At 49.5% G+C, this 6,413-nt stretch overlaps 1 pseudogene; it reads right to left on the bottom strand.

The window, feature by feature from the left end:
- Positions 1-4,433: 4,433 nt before the first annotated feature.
- LOC119440932 (uncharacterized) lies at positions 4,434-5,534 on the bottom strand (annotated as a pseudogene).
- Positions 5,535-6,413: the final 879 nt, after the last annotated feature.

Genomic DNA, 6,413 nt, shown 5'->3' with positions numbered 1-6,413 from the left:
CGCACAAAGTTACGAGCCGCCGACGCACCCACACTAGAGTGTACCTACACTGCCTAGACTCTGCCCCAACGCAGATCGCTTTCAAGCTACGGCCCGCGCGACCGCGCGCCGCTGCGCAGTACGCACTTGATGCCAGAGTACAGTACAACGCCGCCCGCTATCCCCCCCCCCCCCCCCCCCCCTCGCTGGTGACTCGAGCGCAACGGAAGAAGGCGCGCTTCCTCCCTGCTTTTCTTTCTTGCGCGCGCGAGATTTAGACGCTTGTGCGAAACGACACGCGTCCACGCATCCAGTACCTGGTGTGACATTCCAAGGATGAGTGCTTCGATGAAAACGGAAAACGGGTACGCGTTACAATCGAGTAAATACGGTAAGCGTTTCATTTTCGAATTTTCAAACCTGCATATAACGAAATCCTGTTTATAACGAAGTATTTCGGGAATTTGTCAATTTCGTTATATCCAGGTTTAACTGTACCACATGCGGGCCCCGAGGCGGTTGCACCTTGGCCAGGTTGCTTGAGCTCCTAGGGTTGTCATAGCAACGTGAAAACGGAGAAGGCCATCGTGTGGCGCGAATACTAATTTTCTGCGACGCTCTCATGCGCAACATAATTTAGTTTCATGATTATGACATTTTGTTTTCATTCAAGCGCCTCCATTAATTCTTACAGGCACTGGAACGCGGTAGCCACGCGGTCACCGCCTTCTTCCAGCGTTCATCGGTACGCGTCATGCTGGCAGGCGCTACATGCCGGTGTTATTGCATCGGTCTACATTTGCCGTTATACACAGGTATACACCGTTCTACATTGGTTCTGTGGAATGTGTGGCGGTGCTGCGGGCATGCGTTCGAATAACCGAGTGGGTCCGTAATATCTGGCCCTGAAGAATTCGTCGGCGTCTGTATTTCTAAAGCGAAGCTTTCTCAGCGAGCTATCCCGGTCTTTCCTGACCGTTGCTGACGCCTGCTGCTGCTCGTGCGTTCTCGCCGAATAGCTCACACACGATGGATGGATGAGGCTGAACCCTTTAAATCGGGCGGTGGCACACGCCACCTAGCCGTGACTATTAACATACTTTGTACTTTGTGGAGGGTGAAATTTCACCCTTGCCTTGATTTTAGCCACCAATCAGATAACCTCCGTTTGGTTATTTCTACCCGCTTAAAGTATATTTTGCCTTCACTGTCCCTAAACCACAATGCTTTGAAAAAATCAGCCCCGTTGCTTTGCACTGTAGGGTTAAGCCCTGTACAGAAAAGTATGAGGTGTTCAGCCGTTTCCTCTTCTTCTCCACACGCACAGCACAACGTGTCTATACCTTGGTACTTGACTCGGTACATCTTAGCCCACAACACTCCCGTCCTGGCTTCAAACAACAAAGAGCTTCCCCTTGAATTATCGTAGATAATTTCTTTGGCAATTTCTTGCTTGAAAGTTCGGTATGTTCCCAGTGCTGATTTCGTCTGCATCCGTTTTCCACAGACCCCTCTCTGTTTCCTTAACCTTTTTCTTAACCGCTGTTTCCTGGTTTGCACCCCTCCTGCAGTCCAAATATTTGATTGACAGTTTTCTGGTCAGCTTCCTCCATTTTGTATCAACATTCCTCATGTACAAATAACTGAAAACTCTCCTTGCCCACCGCTTTTCTGCCATTTCTCTCAATCGCTCCTCAAATTCTATCTTGCTGCTGGCTTCCCTGCCCTCGAATGGTGTCCATCCCATGTCACCCTGTACCCCCTGATTTGGTGTATTTCCGTGTGCTCCCAGAGCCAGTCTACCTACCCCTCGCTGCTTAACTTCCAACCTTGCTCGAAACTCTGATCTCATGCACAGGACCGCATTGCCAAAAGTCAAACTAGGGACCATCACCTCTTTCCAAATCCCTCTCACCACTTCGTACCTATTGTAATTCCACAGCGCCCTATTTTTCATCACAGCTGCATTTCTGCTACCTTTAGCCGTTACATATTTTTCATGTTCCGTTAGGTACTCAGCCCCATTGTTTATCCACACTCCAAGATATTTGTACTTATCCACCACCTCCACCGTAACCTCCTGTATCCTATGCTCGCCACCCTGATTATCATTAAAAATCATGACTGCCGATTTTTCTTTACTAAACTTCAAACCTAAGCTATCTCCCTCTTTACCACAGATGTCCATTAATCTCTGCAAGTCTTCCTTGCTGTCAGCCATAAGTACAATGTCATCCGCATACATCAGTCCTGGTAATGACTGTTTAATCCATTCTCCTTGCTTGAAATAGGAAAGGTTGAAGCTAAGTCCGCTCCTCTCCAATTTTTTCTCTAATCCTTGCAAATACAGCACGAATAACAGAGGTGACAGAGGGCACCCCTGCCTAAGCCCCTGCTGTATCTCTATAGGCCCAGATACCTTGTTTTCCCATTTTATAAGCACCTTGTTACTTTTATAGATATCTTTTAAAAGATTTCTTACTCCATCTTCCACATCTAGAGTGCCCAGTATGTCCCACAAATCCTTTTGGATTACACTGTCATAGGCTCCCTTGATATCCAGAAATGCAAGCCATAGGGGCCTGTGTTCCTTTTCTGCTATATCAATACACTGTGTCAATGAGAACAGATTATCTTCTAGCCTTCTTTGTTTCTGGAACCCATTTTGTAGTTCCCCCAGCACCTAATCGCTCTCCACCCATGCCTGCAGTCTGTCCTTTATAATCTGCATCACCACCCTGTAAACCACTGACGTCACTGTTATGGGACGGTAGTTGTTTATGTCGGCTTTGTCCCCCTTTCCCTTATATATCATGCTCATCCTGCTCAGTCTCCACCCGTCGGGGGCTTTACCGTCCATTATCATTTTGCTCACTGCCTCTCTTAATGCTTTCTTAGATTTTGGGCCCAATGTCTTTATCAACATAATTGGCATGCCATCAGGACCTGTCGACGTGCTACTAGGAACCCTCTTCTCTGCCCTTTCCCACTCGCTTTGTGCCAGTGGAGCCACTGCACTAACTAGTCTATCCTCACCTGATTGAGCACATGCTATGTTTCGTTCTTTAAATTTTTCTGTCATCATTGTTCTTATATGTTCCATTGCCTCATCTCCCTCTAGCCGAACGCCTTGAGCTGTAACTATAAACCTCTGCTCTAGGCTAGTCTTATTACTCAAGGAGTTGAGATGTTTCCAAAATTTCTTTGCTGCTTTTCTATCCTTTTTGTTTAGTTCTGACAACCATTGGCTCCCCTTTCTTCTGATTTTCTCATTGATCAAATGGGATGCTTCCCTTCTACAGTTTAAAAAGTTATTCCATTTTCTGCCTACATCAGCTTCTGGTTCACCCCTCTGCTTTGAATATCTGTGTTTCCTGGATGCTTCCTGACATTTCTCTATGGCCTTCTTAACCTCCTCATCCCACCAGCTCTTGGGTTTACATCTTCTGTTCCCTTTTGTCCTGACTCGTACCTTAGCAAGCTCTAGCTCAAATAGCCCTGTTAAATTTGCATATGTCCATTCTGTTTTTGTATCCTCTGAAATTACTTCCTCAATTTGCTGGGTTGCTATTTCAAGCTGCTTTTCCGAGTAAAATATCCCACCTGGTTGTTCATCTTGCCTCTTACCTAGTTTCATTTCTCTTCTAAAACTCACCCTAATACGTTTGTGATCACTACCTAGACTTCTGGAGCCATATTCATCTATGTTCATTACATTTAGCCTATCGTGCATCCTATGTGACATTAGTGCATAATCTATCGTCGACTGCAGGCTCCCTACCTCCCATGTTATGTGCCCTTCACACTTCTCAGTACTGTTGCATACAACTAAGTCATGCATTTCACACATATCCAGCATCATGTTGCCTGTTGAGTCTGTGTACCCAACTATGTGTGCATGTCTTCTATGTGTGCGTTCATATCTCCTAGTATAATAATCTCGCACCCTTCTCCTAGCTCATTAATGTCACTTGATATGCATTCCAGCATTTTTTTGTTTTCCTCTTTGGCATTTGCTCCTGTCCACAGGTATACAAAGCCAAGGAGTGTCTGCTCTCCTGCAACTTTTCCTTTTAGCCATAAATGCTCCTTGCATTCCTGTTTGACCCTTTGCCAATTCATACTTTTATGAATGAATGCACCAATTCCACCCCCTTTTCTGCTGCCCTCTGTTCTATTGCAATATTCCCATGCATAGTCAGGATTACAGGGAGGTTGCTCCATGTCCCTAAGATGTGTCTCCACAAACCCGTATACCATCAGCTTTTCCTGCCTTAGTTGCTCGTCTATCTCCTCCCATTTCAGCCTATTCCTGCCACCTTGCATGTTAATGTACCCTATGTCAGAATGACCTTGCCCCTGGTGCTTACGTCTATTTCTTCTCCTACCGATTCTACATTTCTTGAATCTTGGGGCCTCTCTGGGTCCGTCTTCGTCTACACTGGTGGTCTTAGGGCTCTGGGTCCCCCCAAAAAAGCCGTAGCTTGGAGCTCTATCCTACTACCTACCCTCCCGCCCATGGCACCACTGTAGTGAATGCCATCCTGTGGAAAAGGGTGGGAGCCAGACTCGTACACTTCCCAGTTTACCTCCATTATGCCGTATCCAAGTGGTCGGCTCAGACCCCTAATGACCCGGTTAGCAAGCACACTCCATTCCATCCCACTAGCCTGGCCTCGGACCTCTGGGATTGTGCATATGGTCACATGCACACTCGCAGAGGCTTATCTGAGTTTACGTAACTCAACCTCTAACTGTCTGTTTAGGTTCTGGCTCCTTCCCTTCAGCACATCGTTGAGACCCGCATGGATAACAACCAGATGTTCATGCTCCAGGTTGTCCCATACCACCTTCTGAGCTTTTGCCATTGCGTCAACCATGCACTTCCCTGACTGGGCTTCCACCCTCACCCGCCCGTCTGCCTTCACTGTTGTGAGAACGCCCTCCTCAACCCTAGCTACGTTGGAGTCCCCCACCACTAGGACCCTTCGCTCTACATGTTTGCCTCCCGCCTGCGATTGTCGTCCTCCAGTTCGCGCTAGCTGGTTCTCCACCCACCGTGCGCCACTGACACGTGACGATGTGCTCCCTGCCGTTCGTCCCTTCCCACCCGAAGCCTGCTGCACTACCTCGCTGTAGAGTTGTGAAACCGCCGTGTTGCCGCCGGCTCTCGCCTGCTGTTCAACGGCCCCAAGGCATCCCTCCCTGCTCTCATGGCATGCCTCTGCCCGAGTCTCCGCGCTGTCCCCGCCGCCCGCCTGAGGTGACCCGGGATTACGCGCCGCCTGTGCCATTAGCGCCTCCACCCGCTCTTCCAGCACAGCCCGCTTTTCCCGTTCTTGTAGCTCGCCAGCTATTCGCTTTACCAGGACGGCCTCGGCCCCCTCCCTGTGAAGCAACTCGCCGATCCGAGTTTCGAGCTCAATTCGCCGCTCTCGCTCCACCTTCAGCTCCCCTTTGAGCTCTTCCACACTAGCTGCCCATTCCCCTTCCGTCCGCCGCACAGCCCCCTTAAATCCTTCACACGACCTGCACGCGAAGCTAGCCTCCTCAGCGTCGGCTAAACTGGCGAAGTGCGTCTCGTCCAAATAACACCGTTTGCACTCCTCACACTGCACCAGCTCGTCATCACCCCTGTCCTTCCTAGCCTGCCGCACCATTGTCCACCCGACCACCTAACCTCGGCTGTGGGATGGCGGTGCCATCTAGGAGCGATGGCTCACACTATTCAACCCACAGCAGCGGAAGGTGGAGAGGGGAAGCCGTTGAACGCTGGTGGAGAGGGCGAGGAGGGCTGCGACAAGGAGAGATGGCGGAGAGCTGCGATGAGACAGGAGAGAGGGCACTGTATGAGATTGCCTCACGTTGCGCATGCGTTGCGCCGCCTGGCAACTGCGTGGACGGTCGCATCTGCGCCTCCAAGGGGAGGTCGGGTACCCCAAACAAATGGCGCAGAAAGCCAGCTTGCCTCTTTCAACTCCTATTGACCCTTTTCACGGCGTTCCCGTGGGCGCTGCCTTGTTTGATTACGTGGTGACCCGTCCACTGCGTGCCTCAGCTGCCTCCGTGTTTACAATGGATGTACTTACACGACGCCCGGTGCGGCTCAGGAAACCTCCGTTTCGGAAGATATCATAGATGCCGACTGGGTGGTCGACACAAAGCTTTGGCCACAAGCTTCAGAGGACATGTAAAGGCGCTTTCGAAGCTCATTAAGCTTTGTCGAAACGGTGCGAGCAGCGTATATGGTGCTTGTTCTAAAAACGAGGCTAAAAATGGATTCTCAGCTATCATAGCTTTCCTCTTAGGAATTATATCAGAATCAGTGTGTTTTGCTCTTTGGTCTTTATTTCGAAAATACTTAGAAGCAGCAGCTTGCCACGTTTCCGACTCTGAAGTTCGTCGGTGCGGTCACTCTCCGATTATTTTCTGCC

Source organism: Dermacentor silvarum, chromosome 2, assembly GCF_013339745.2.
Source record: "Dermacentor silvarum isolate Dsil-2018 chromosome 2, BIME_Dsil_1.4, whole genome shotgun sequence".
Lineage (NCBI taxonomy): Eukaryota > Metazoa > Arthropoda > Arachnida > Ixodida > Ixodidae > Dermacentor > Dermacentor silvarum.
The sequence above is the reverse complement of the archived record's forward strand: the minus strand, read 5'-3'. Positions and strand labels throughout refer to the sequence as shown.